The sequence below is a fragment of the Portunus trituberculatus genome, chromosome 38, assembly GCF_017591435.1.
Source record: "Portunus trituberculatus isolate SZX2019 chromosome 38, ASM1759143v1, whole genome shotgun sequence".
Classification (NCBI taxonomy): Eukaryota; Metazoa; Arthropoda; class Malacostraca; order Decapoda; family Portunidae; genus Portunus; species Portunus trituberculatus.
Window position 1 is genome coordinate 10483113 of NC_059292.1, and position 12500 is coordinate 10495612.

General features: G+C 44.8%; 1 long non-coding RNA gene across 1 annotated transcript in view; it reads right to left on the minus strand.

The window, feature by feature from the left end:
- Positions 1-12500, minus strand: part of LOC123515198 — a 165062-nt gene that overhangs the window by 78041 nt on the left and 74521 nt on the right. The window contains exon 3 of the long non-coding RNA XR_006677818.1: positions 3854-3920. This is a non-coding gene — a long non-coding RNA (uncharacterized LOC123515198). The remainder of the gene's footprint in view (positions 1-3853; positions 3921-12500) is intronic.

Here is a 12500-nt window from a genome sequence, read left to right on the forward strand (position 1 = left end):
CATCTTCCATCCTTCCTTCTTTCCTATGACGAATGCTCCTATCTTATTTACACTCCTTCTCCTTCTTCTTCGTCTTATTCTTCGTCTCCTCCTCTTTCTTTTGTCTACCGGAAGGCGACTAGACTAAAGTGACAAAATCATAATCATTAAAGCCAAAAATAAGTAAATGAGGAGGAGGAGAAGAAGGACGAGGAGGAGGAGGAGGAGGAAGAGGAGGAGGAGGAGGAGGAGGAGAAGGAGGAAGCTTGTATAAGATGAAGAACAGGAAGAGAATCAGTGTAAATTACTTATCGACAGGTAGATTAAAAGGAAGATGAACAGTGCGGAGGAGGAAGAGAGGGAGGGTGGGGCGGAGAGGGTGTCGGTGGAGAAGGGGGTAGGAGTGAGAAAGCGGGCGGGCGAAAATTGGAAGATTAAAGTAGAGAGGAGAGAACGGAGAGTGTAGGAGAGCAAACATACCAACGCAGTACGAGGATTGAGGTACAAAACACAGCAGTACAAACAAAAAAACATCCATAAAAACTGAAAGAAAATGGTAAAAAATATACATCTAGACACAAAGAATGAGGCCGTAAACAGTAAATAAATCAAAGTTACTGCTTGAGGAGACAGGGGGCAAGACAAGCGTGTACTGACTGCATTACCTCCTTCGCTGACTGGCTGGCCCATCCCATCAAGACCACGGAACCAAAACAACGACATCATCAAGGCCACAGCGAGGACATGAAAACACCAACGAGCCGTGTCGCACCCTCTTCCCCTAGTTCCCTCCCCAAGTCTCTCCTCCTCTCTTCATCTACTTCACCCCTCCACATCCTCCACCCCTCTCTACCCCTCTCCACCTCCGTCATCAAGTGAAATAAACCAAAGCACAGGACCGTTTTCTTCTTCCTTCTTTTCTCTTCTTCTCTATTCTATTTATTTTTCTCCTTCAGCGACGCCAGCAGTAGATATGGGGAGTGTGTGAAGAGATGGGAAAAAATTCTAATGTATGGACAGATTAACGGATGAATGGAGAGAGAGAGAGAGAGAGAGAGAGAGAGAGAGAGAGAGAGAGAGAGAGAGAGAGAAATTTGCAAGTTTAACATGAGGGTCAGACAAACTAACGGATAGACGGACGGACGGACGGACGGACGGACGGACTGTTGGACGGAAAGACAGACAAACAGACAGACAAAAAGACAGACAGACAGAAAGAAAGACAGGCAGATAGGTAGTTAGTTAGAAAGACACATAGATAGAGAGGAATTGGAGAAACAGAGAAACAATGAAAGAGAGAAAGACAGACGAACAACAAAAAACAGACAAATAGATAGATAAATAAAAAAAAAAAGAGAAACACTACATTAAAATACACCTAAGTTAATAATACGAATCCTAATACGTATGATATCCCTACAAATATATGCACCCCTTTCATACATCTTTCATCAACCAACCTTCGATTCATCCTCCACCATTACTTCCCACAGCCCTTCCTTGACCCTTCTCCAGACACTCCGCCAAGAACCTGTCCTGTCTAAGCGATCCCACGACACTAGAACTACGACTCTGTGTGTGTGTGTGTGTGTGTGTGTGTGTGTGTGTGTGTGTGTGTGTGTGTGTGTGTGGGTAACTGTGCCCTACAGATACTAAATCGTTATCTATTTCTTTGTTTCTCCCTCTATCGACTCTGTTTCTTCCAGGTTCCCTCCCTTTATTCCTCTCTCAGCTAACAACAAGCATGTTTTCTTCTCATTCTGCATTCCTTTCATCGCTGCAGTCGCTCCTCAGCCTTGTAATACAGCCTGGCTTCCCTCTGCATTCAATCGCTCTCTCCTCTTAACATACTCATCTTTCTGCTCCCCTCCTCTCTCCTCATCCTCCTCCTCCTCCTCCTAAAACGAAGCTATTAATATTTTATAGCTACTTCAGCAATCCTAATAGTGCGCCGCCCTTGACTGCCACTCTCTCACGGGGCTAGGTAAGGCAGGCATCCCCGGCTGTCGCATCGCCTTGCCTGTCACACACTCCGCCTTATAAGCTCGCCTCTTCCCCTTGTTGTGATTCCTCTTGGGCCTTCAAGCCGCGATTTGTTCAACATTCGTAATCATCACCGGCACTGGAGGTTTCAAAGAACGCCTACCTAACTTCACATTCACACTCCCATGTCCTACGCCGCTAGCTTTTACCTCCCTCAGCGACCCTCTCACCTGTCCTTAATGGAAAGCCCAGCGAGGTGAGTGAGTGAGTGAGGGGATGTTTTTATACGATGTATCTGTCATTAGTTTCACACCTCTGCCTCCTTCCTCAATTCCTCCTCGCTTGTCTCGTCACTCTCTCTCGTTTCTCAATTTTTTTTTTTTTTTCCTATTTTTTTTTCTGTCGGTACAGCGTGTTAATTATAATGGTTGTCTGTCTAATCTCTCTCTCTCTCTCTCTCTCTCTCTCTCTTTCTTTCCGTCTGTCTGTATGTTGTTGTGTCAGTAGGTTTTTCTCTCTCTCTCTCTCTCTCTCTCTCTCTCTCTCTCTCTCTCTCTCTCTCTCTCTCTCTCTTTCTGACTTTACTTTCTACATTTCCTTTGCTTCATCGGCCCTTGTGTGGCTTTCCCATTCACAACATCTCTTATGTGTGTGTGTGTGTGTGTGTGTGTGTGTGTGTGTGTGTGTGTGTGTGTGTGTGTGTGTGTGTGTTGCAAGGGTCTTCATGCTTAGGGATGGTGTATACGAGTACATACATATTTCAAGTTTTACCTTCTGTTCCCTCGATGCAATATTCATTTTATTTTCTCCTTCCTTTACTCTGCGCTCTGATGATGATGTTGGTGATGAGACTGCTAATGATGATGTTAGAGGTGGTGGTTGTGGTGGTTGATGATGATGATCATCATCATCATCATTATTATAAGGAGGAGGAGGAGGAGGAGGAGGAGAAGAAGAAAAAGAAAAAGAAAAAGAAGAAGAAGAAGAAGAAGAAGAAGAAGAAGAAGAAGAAGAGAAGGAGGAGGAGGAGGAGGAGGAGGAGGAGGAGGAGGATGACATAAGAGCAGTACACTATTTTTTCCAAACTATACAAACAAATATCACACAAACCTTAACTAATCTCTCTCTCTCTCTCTCTCTCTCTCTCTCTCTCTCTCTCTCTCTCTCTCTCTCTCTCTCTAATAAAGCTGGCGTCTCTGGTGCGCGGCTCGCTAGCATCCAGAACAGCCAGTCCGGACTTCTGTAACTCGGCCGCGTCTTACGTCTCGGTACGTGAAATTAACATGAAGTGCTTGCCATAACCTAATAATACTAACTTCCTCCTCCTCTTCCTCCTCCTCCTCCTCCTGTTACTACTCCCACTCAACCTCCTCCTATTTTTCCTCTAATAGCACCTTCTTCGTCCACCTCCTCTTTTTCTTCCTCCTTCTCCTCCTTTTTCTCCTCCTCTTCCTCTTCGTCTTCGTCCTTGTATTCTTCTTATTACTAATCCTACCCCTCCTATTTTTCTTCTGATACCAGTTACTTTCCTCTCTTCCTTCCTTCCTCCTATTACTACTCCTATTCTCACTTCCATCTTTAGTCTCCTACATCTTTTCTTCTTAGTTTTCTTCTTCCTGTTTTTCTTCTCCTTCTTTTTCCCCTTCTCCTCCTCTTCTTTTAATCTCGTCTTCCACTTTCATAAATCTACTTCTTCCTTTCTTTCTTTCCTGCCTTCCTTCTTTCTTTCTCTTTTCCTTGTCCCACTTTCCTCATATTCTGATCTTTCCCACTTTCCTCATATTCTGATATCTCCTCCTCTCCCTCCTCCTCCTCCGAATATTCTTCATTACAACAACAACAAAATCACTTTACTAACAACAATACTAAAAATAGCACTTTCAACACTCACCCATTTTCCTCCAGTGTTCGCTGTGCATGTGGTGTCAGAAGTCCTCGAGTTGCTTCGCGTATCCATTCTGCCAAAAAAAGAGACAGAAGGAAAAGGTTACAAATCTGTGACCATTCTTGTAGCGAGAGAGAGAGAGAGAGAGAGAGAGAGAGAGAGAGAGAGAGAGAGAGAGAGAGAGAGAGAGAGAGAGAGAGAGAGAGAGAGAGAGAGAGAGAGAGAGAGAAAGAAATACATTCAACCAATTTACGAATTTACGAAGTCATAATAATGATAGTAATAATAATAATAATAATAATAATAATAATAATAATAATAATAATAAAAATAATAATAATAATAATAATAACAATAACAAAAAAAAAAAGAAGAAGAAGAAGAAATGTCGTAGTAGTAGTAGTAGTAGTAGTAGTAGTAGTAGTAGTAGTAACAGTAGCACCAGGAGTAGCAGGTATAGTAGCAGCAGAAATATCAACGAAAACCTGGTCTGAGGTCTTGAGCAAGAGGGAGGGGCACTCGCATGACGGGTGAAGTAACTGGCAGAAGTAGAAAGAGGGAAAGGAGGAGGGTGAGCCGCTCAGCACGCAGCCAACACCCCTCTGACGTGGCCGCCATGCAGATCACCAGCCGCGCCACCCACTGCCCCGCCTCACCTTCAAACCACTACAGGAGAGGTATATAAGTCTGGGTCGAAACGAAACCAGTCAAGAAGAAAGGACGACCAAAGAATCACTACACACACACACACACACACACACACACACACACACACACACACACACACACACGAGATAGCATCCAAGGGAGACGCAGAGAAGAAAAGATGACCCAAGAACAAAGACGCCGCGACTGTGTCCTTCCTCGCTGTGTGGGAATCTGTGAAAGTTCCCTAAAGGAGTGTATTCCAGCACTCTACCCTCTCCTCGCCCCTCGTAGTCGACAAAGATTAAGAAACAGATATCTATCAATAATAAGTATCTCATCAATAATAAGTATCAGTGGGAATATAGCAATGATAAAACAAAAATAATAATAATGATAATAACAACAACAATAATAATAATAATAATAATAATAATAATAATAATAATAATAATAATAATAATAATAATAATAATAATAATAAAAATAATAATAATAATGTTTTATCTCTGCATGCATTCTTTCTCTCTATAACCGTTCATTAGAGAGAGAGAGAGAGAGAGAGAGAGAGAGAGAGAGAGAGAGAGAGAGAGAGAGAGAGAGAGAGAGAGAGAGAGAGTCTATAACGATGGATCTTACTGCTAATAAATAACAACTTTTTTTAACACACACACACACACACACACACACACACACACACACACACACAGACACACACACACACCGCGTAGTATAGTGGTTAGCACACTCGGCTCACAATCGAGAGGGTCCGGGTTCGAGTCCCGTAGGCGGCGATGCAAATGTGCAAGCCCCTTAATGTGTAGCCCCTGTTCACCTAGCAGTAAATAGGCACGGGATGTAACTCGAGGGGTTGTGGCCTCTCTTTCCCGATGTGCGGAGTGTGTTGTGGTCTCAGTCCTACCCGAAGATCGGTCTATGAGCTCTGAGCTCGCTCCGTAATGGGGAAGACTGGCTGGGTGACCAGCAGACGACCGAGGTGAATTACACACACACACGACAAAAAACACCAGCCACACTAGCAAACAACAACAACAACAACAAGCGAACAACAAACCAAACCTTTTAAACCAATAACCGGCGAAGCGAGGAGAACCCGAAACTGAAACCGGACCGAAACGGATACAAAGTTAAACAAAATCCAAAGCTCGCAGTACACCGTCGAGCAACAACAGGGCAGGCAGGGAGGGCGTCGAGGTTGCTGCTGCAGGAGGGATGGACGTGGACAGCGCAGCACAAAAGGAAGGTAAATAATTGCATTCCCACGGGGCGCAACGCAACTCACTACAAATGAAACCGACCCACCATGAAGCAACGAAGCACCGAACCACCGAAGCACGTGAAGGGTCTGCTGGATTGGACTGAGTTCCCTCCCTCCGCCTGCTCTCTCTCTCTCTCTCTCTCTCTCTGGGAAATAAAGGGACGCGAATAGTTACAAATAAAACTCATAAGCAAGAAAATTGAAAACGCTATAGGGGTTCGAGAATGAAAAATAAATAGAAAGAATAAATAAGAAATAATGATAAAAGAGGGAGTCAAATTTCTAGCATCGGTTTTTTGTGGTTAAATGCTGAACAGAAAAGAAACGCCAAAGTACAGAGTAAATGAAATGTGAATGAAAATACACAACATAAAGCAAAGTACATACGATTTTCTGGTATTAGAAAAAAAATTTATAAGAAAGTATAGAACAGATGAAAGAATTAATGTAAAGACTGAAAATACACATCATTAGTCAAAGTACAAATGAAGTTGTGAGATAAAAAAAAAAAGCACATAAGAAAAAAATATAACACATAATAAAATAAAATGATGGATGAGAAACAAAACCACTGGAAATGTGACAAAAATAACAAATACAAAATAAATTGCAACCAATATTAATAGTTGGTATTAAAAACAGCAGGGATATACAAGAAAAATTAACAGAAAGGAAAAAGAACTAGTACAGCATACAATAAATCAATTAATCATAAAATAAAACATTTACCGAAAAGTATAAAAGATAAAAACATCGCTAAACAAATGGTATGTAAAAGAAAAGATGAAGGAAAGCATACACGTGACAAAAAAGCCCATTACAATATTTCTTTTTAGTTTCCTTGGCGCCTGTTTACCATTACAACTTCTATTCCTGTGCCAATAATTATATAACTCTTACACAGATTGGAAGGAAGGGGAAAATATCTTGGAAACGTAGCAAAAACACCTCCATATATTATTTACAGAGATCGGCGGGGAATTTATGGCAAGAAAAACAAAGAGGAAAGAAGTCGGTGGAAATATTTCAGCGTAGCATTTTTATATCCAACACTTTCCCTCTATATTTTCCTCCATTTTCCTTATCTCACCCAAGACTTGTTCTCTCTCTCTCTCTCTCTCTCTCTCTCTCTCTCTCTCTCTCTCTCTCTCTCTCTCTCTCTCTCTTGATCCTTATCCCAACTCTTGTCTCTTCCTAATACCCACTGCTTTCTTTTCTTTCCACTGATACCGTCTCTCTCTCTCTCTCTCTCTCTCTCTCTCTCTCTCTCTCTCTCTCTCTCTCTCCTCACAACAAATCCGGAGAGCCGAGTCACCGACCCTCGCCTGAGAACAAAAGCATCGATTGTCACAGGTGTTTTTCCTCTTACCTTAGATCCGGGAGGAGGAGGAGGAGGAGGAGGAGGAGGAGGAGGAGGAGGAGGAGGAGGAGGAGGAGGAGGAGGAGGAGGAGGAGGAGGAGGAGGAGGAACACAAAGCAGTATCATGTTATAAAATATAATGAATGAGACCAGGAAAATAAGATAAATAAATAGCGTACCATGATGTCTACGAGAGAGAGAGAGAGAGAGAGAGAGAGAGAGAGAGATAAAGCACCCACCAACAAGAGTCGCCTCCTGCTGGGCTAGTCCACGCCCTTCTGCCCTCTCGCCACTCACCCACAGCAGGGCCGGCGCCAAGCAGCTCTCCCCCCACCCGCCCACCCATCCACCCACTCACCTCTCCTCTCACCCACACCCCTCCTTTCCCTGACCTACCCTCTAACACACCTTTATCTCCACCCACCTGACCTCCACTTCATACACATCCATCCACACACCACTCCACCTTCATCCGTTCACCCAGACACCTCTTCCTCCTGTTTCACCCTCCTGCATATTCCTCCACCCTCACCTACACTACCACCCATTCACATTTCCAAATATTCACTCACACACTCACATCTCCCTTCTGACTCATCCACCACCCACCCTCCAACACACCTATCCACCGACAACTACCCTCCCACACAGTTATCCACCTCTCCACTCTGACCTACCTTCCCCACACACTTCTCCAGCTCTCCATCCACCCACTCCACTCTCAGACTCTCCACCCTGACCTACCCTCCCACCTTCTCACCTCTCCACCCAGCTGACCCCCGCGACTCCCCGTTATGTATACCATTGTTAATCACTGCTACCACCACTACTACTACTGGCACCATCGTTATCAGCACCACTCCTAACTCGTACTCTCTATAAAGTTATTTCTTCAGGTGTTACTTAACTATTATCACCAACGTCTCATCAGTAATAGTGAGTAACTTTAGATGAGCTGAGAGAATATTTATTTTAGCTACTGTCTTTGTGGTCTATTTAGCTCTAGTCTAGCATACCTACTATATACTGCTACTATTACTACTACTTCTACTACTACTACTACTACTACTACTACTACTATCAATCATCACCATTGCTTGTAACCTCTCTTGCTCTTGCTAACTCTCTCTCTCTCTCTCTCTCTCTCTCTCTCTCTCTCTCTCTCTCTCTCTCTCTCTCTCTCTCTCTCTCTCTCTCTCTCTCTCCGTTGACCAACTTTCTCTCTCTTCTTCCTTCCCTTTCAAGCTTCCTGCCTCTCTGCTTCCTTCTTCCCTGCCTCATCCCATCCATTGCGACCTCCTCCCCCTCCAGCACCCACACACACATACACACACATACACACACACACACACACACACACACACACACACACACACACACCAATCGAGCCCAACACAACACACACATTTTCCTACATTTTCTTCCTACTTTCCTTCCATTTCCCCAGAATCTTGTGACTGACGTGGCGTTGAGAGAGAGAGAGAGAGAGAGAGAGAGAGAGAGAGAGAGAGAGAGAGAGAGAGAGAGAGAGAGAGAGAGAGGAGGGGATGAAGAAAATGCCACAAAATATTCTTACTGAGATAGAGAGAGAGAGAGAGAGAGAGAGAGAGAGAGAGAGAGAGAGAGTGGTAGTTCTTTGGGTGCTCAAGGGCCTGTGTTGTAGTGGTGTGTTGTTTGGGGTGGTGGGAGGTAGCGAGGGAAAATGTTACTGGTGGGGGGATTACATTTCCTGAGGGTGGAAACTGCTACTGCATGATTTATTCGGAGGCTGCTGCCTGCATAGCGCTTGGGGAAGAGGAGGAGGAGGAGGAGGAAGGACAAAGATAAGGCTCAGGAGGTACTAAAAGGCGTCCTGTGCAAAGAAAGGAATGTTGGTTTCTTGGTGGTAGAAGGAAATGTCATACTGGTGTAAGGTAAAGCAACACGGTCACATAGAGCCACCAAGAGTCGTGGAAAAGCAATATCTCTCCTCAATGGAAACTACAATGAGTCAGGATTGAACTCATAGCCTATAGGAGGAAAAATAGAGGGGTGCTTTCTGAAAGAGGAACGGTAGAGAAGGTGAGAGGAAAACGTAAACATTGAGATGGATTGAGGGTATAAAATGATGAGCTCTTACTTAGAATCCTTTTGTTCTCTCATCACGACTATTTTAAAAGTCCACAAAAATGATTAGCCAGATGATTAACCGGATTTACTAAAGTGTTTTCCCTGTTGATAATGCAGAAGTGGAAAATTTATGTCACTAGAACCGGAGAAACACTCTTAAAATCACGTATAACTTCAATTAGAGGCCCTTTGAATGAAGTGAAGGTGCGGCGCAATAATGTTTCAGAATTCCGTTCCTGGTGGTGATTGTGATGAAAGTAGTGGGGATGATGGGGGTGTTGCGGTGGTCGTCATTTTTTAGATAGCAAGGGAAGGGAAGACGGAAAAGAAGGAGGGATGGGGGAGACGGGGAGTTGGCGCACCTCTCACGACTCCATCAGGTGTGTGTGAACGGGGGCGGGTCTGGCGGGGCCGTGAGGGAAAAATTAGGCGAGTTTTGCAGCCTTTACGTCAGAAGATCCACACGCGATGGTTGTTTTCTGAGAAGCAATACGGCAGTGGTGGTGATGGTGGTGGTGGTGGTGGTGGTGGTGGTCAAATTAGTAGTGATTCATTATAGGAGTGATAGTAATACGCATATGTTTCAGTAAGTCAGTCAGTCAATCTCTCTCTCTCTCTCTCTCTCTCTCTCTCTCTCTCTCTCTCTCTCTCTCTCTCTCTCTCTCTCTCTCTCTCTTTCTCTTTCTCTTTCTCTCTCTCTCTCTCTCTCTCTCTCTCTCTCTCTCTCTCTCTCTCTCTGTCTGGGCGCACCTCCCTTCCTCCTTCCCTCCCACCCACCCTCCCTCCCGGCCAGCTGGTGGACGGCAAGCTACGTGACAATAATAGGAAGGAGCAATAACGAGACGACACTCACTCTTCCCTTCCTCTTCCTCCCTCCTCTTCCTTCCTTCCCCTTACTCCCCTTCCATTTTCTTTCTTCCCATAATTTTCTACTTCCTCTCTTCTTTATTCGCTACTCCTTCTAATACTTTATCTTTTGCCTTGTTTTACTTCCGTTCTTTTCTTCTTTCTTTTTCTCTCCTTATTCCCTTTTTCCTCTTTCCCATTTCGCATAATTTTCTTCGTTTATTCTTGTTTCGTCGTACGCACTACGTTGTTATTCTAATCTTTCACTTTTCTTCTTCCTTCCTTTCTTTTTCTTCCCTTCTTTTCATTTCATCTTTCCTTTCTCATTTCTTATTATTTCCTTTCCCTTTTTCTCTTTACTGAATGGTACTTCTATTTTCCTTTTCCTTCTTTATTCCATATTCCTCCTCCTCCTCCTCCTCCTCCTCCTCCTCCTCCTCCTTCACCCGTTGTTTCACCTCCTCCCCTTCCAAGTCTCCTTCAGCAGTCCCACGGCACACAAGCGGCATTAGTCTCTCAGGACACGGCGGTGGGTGTTGTGTGTGTGTGTGTGTGTGTGTGTGTGTGTGTGTGTGTGTGGTTAATATTGCTTGGGTGAGCTGATATAGGTGCAGTGTTAGTGCTTTGCGTCCTTCTCTTGTTGTCGTTGTTGTTGTTGTTGCTGTTGTTGTTATTTTTTCAGTTGGCGGTGGTGTTGGTGGTTTACTGTTGCAGCTAGTGAAACACACACACACACACACACACACACACACACACACACACACACACACACACACACACACACACACACACACACACACACACACACACACACACACACACCTTAGGCAGACACAGTGGGCGAATTTACATGGAGTAATTTCAGTGGGAGGCGACGTAACTCAGGGGAGGGATGGACAAATATGGGAGGCCAGGATTACCGCAATTTGTACTGGGAATACTGACTGTGGTGGTGGTGGTGGTGGTGGTGGTGGAGGTGGAGGTGGAGGTAGAGGTGGTGGTGGTGGTGGTGGTGGTGGTAGCGGTGGTGGTGATGGTGGTGAGCAATAATGGCGGCGGCGACAACAAAAGCAGCCTTGACACACACAGACACACACACACACACACACACACACACACACACACACACACACACACACACAGTGTTTTATTAGTAGTTTGCTCATGTGTGAAACCTTTATCTGCATGTGGCGATGGTGGAGGCGGTGGTGGAGGCAGTGGTGGCGACGGTGGTAATGGTGGTGGTGGTGGCGACAGTAGTGGTGATGGTGAGAGGGACAGTGGTTTTGACGATGTCCTTGTTATTGTTATTGGTGGCAGTGGTGGTAAAAGTAGTAATAGTAGTAGTAGTAGTAGTAGTAGTAGTAGTAATAGTAGTAGTAGTAGTAGTAGTAGTAGTAGTAGTAGTAGTAGTAGTAGTAGGATCATCATCATCAGCAGCAGGAGCAGCAGCAGCAGCGTACCAGTAGTATAGTACCAGTAAAAATAACAGCAAGAGAAGGAGGAAGAGGAGGAGAGGAAAGAGTAACAACAGCAATAATAACAACAACAACGTCTGGACCAGTGATACCAGACCAATCACAATTGCAATAACACCAGTAGTGGTTACAGCGATGCCATTACCCTGTCATAACATATATAGAAAAAACCCCGTAACCACAACAAATTGGTCCTTTCCTGCCTTCCTCCCGTCACCAAAAAAAGAAACAAGTGTGTCCTCTACAGCTACAAAACAGCAACAATAAATATACAAGCACTCCCAGGTGACTCCAGGTGAGCCTTTAAAAAGCCGGCCACAACTCACCGTGTGGACAGGTGCGCCAGTAACGCACACCTGAGCCACACCTGCAATTAGCCGTTCGTAAAGCAGCAGGTACCTGTGATTACAGTGTGATTTAGCGCCACACTTAAAAATGCAGATGAGGTCACGCTGGTCCATGGATCGCAGCAATAAATCCACATTTGTATTAATCATTGTTATTACTTGAGGTTCGTGTGTGTATGTGTGTGTGTTTGTAATTCACCTCGGTCTCCTGCTGGTCACCCAGCCAGTCTTCCCCATTACGGAGCGAGCTCAGAGCTCATAGACCGATCTTCGGGTAGGACTGAGACCACAACACACTCCACACACCGGGAAAGCGAGGCCACAACCCCTCGAGTTACATCCCGTACCTATTTACTGCTAGGTGAACAGGGGCCACACATTAAGAGGCTTGCCCATTTGCCTCGCCGCCTACGGGATTCGAACCCGGACCCTCTCGAATGTGAGTCGAGCGTGCTAACCACTACACTACGCGGTGTGTGTGTGTGTGTGTGTGTGTGTGTGTGTGTGTGTGTGTGTGTGTGTGTGTGTGTGTGTGCAGTGAAGTTGGCATTAGGGAAAGAAATCGTCTTCCATGAGAAGACTGCATTCC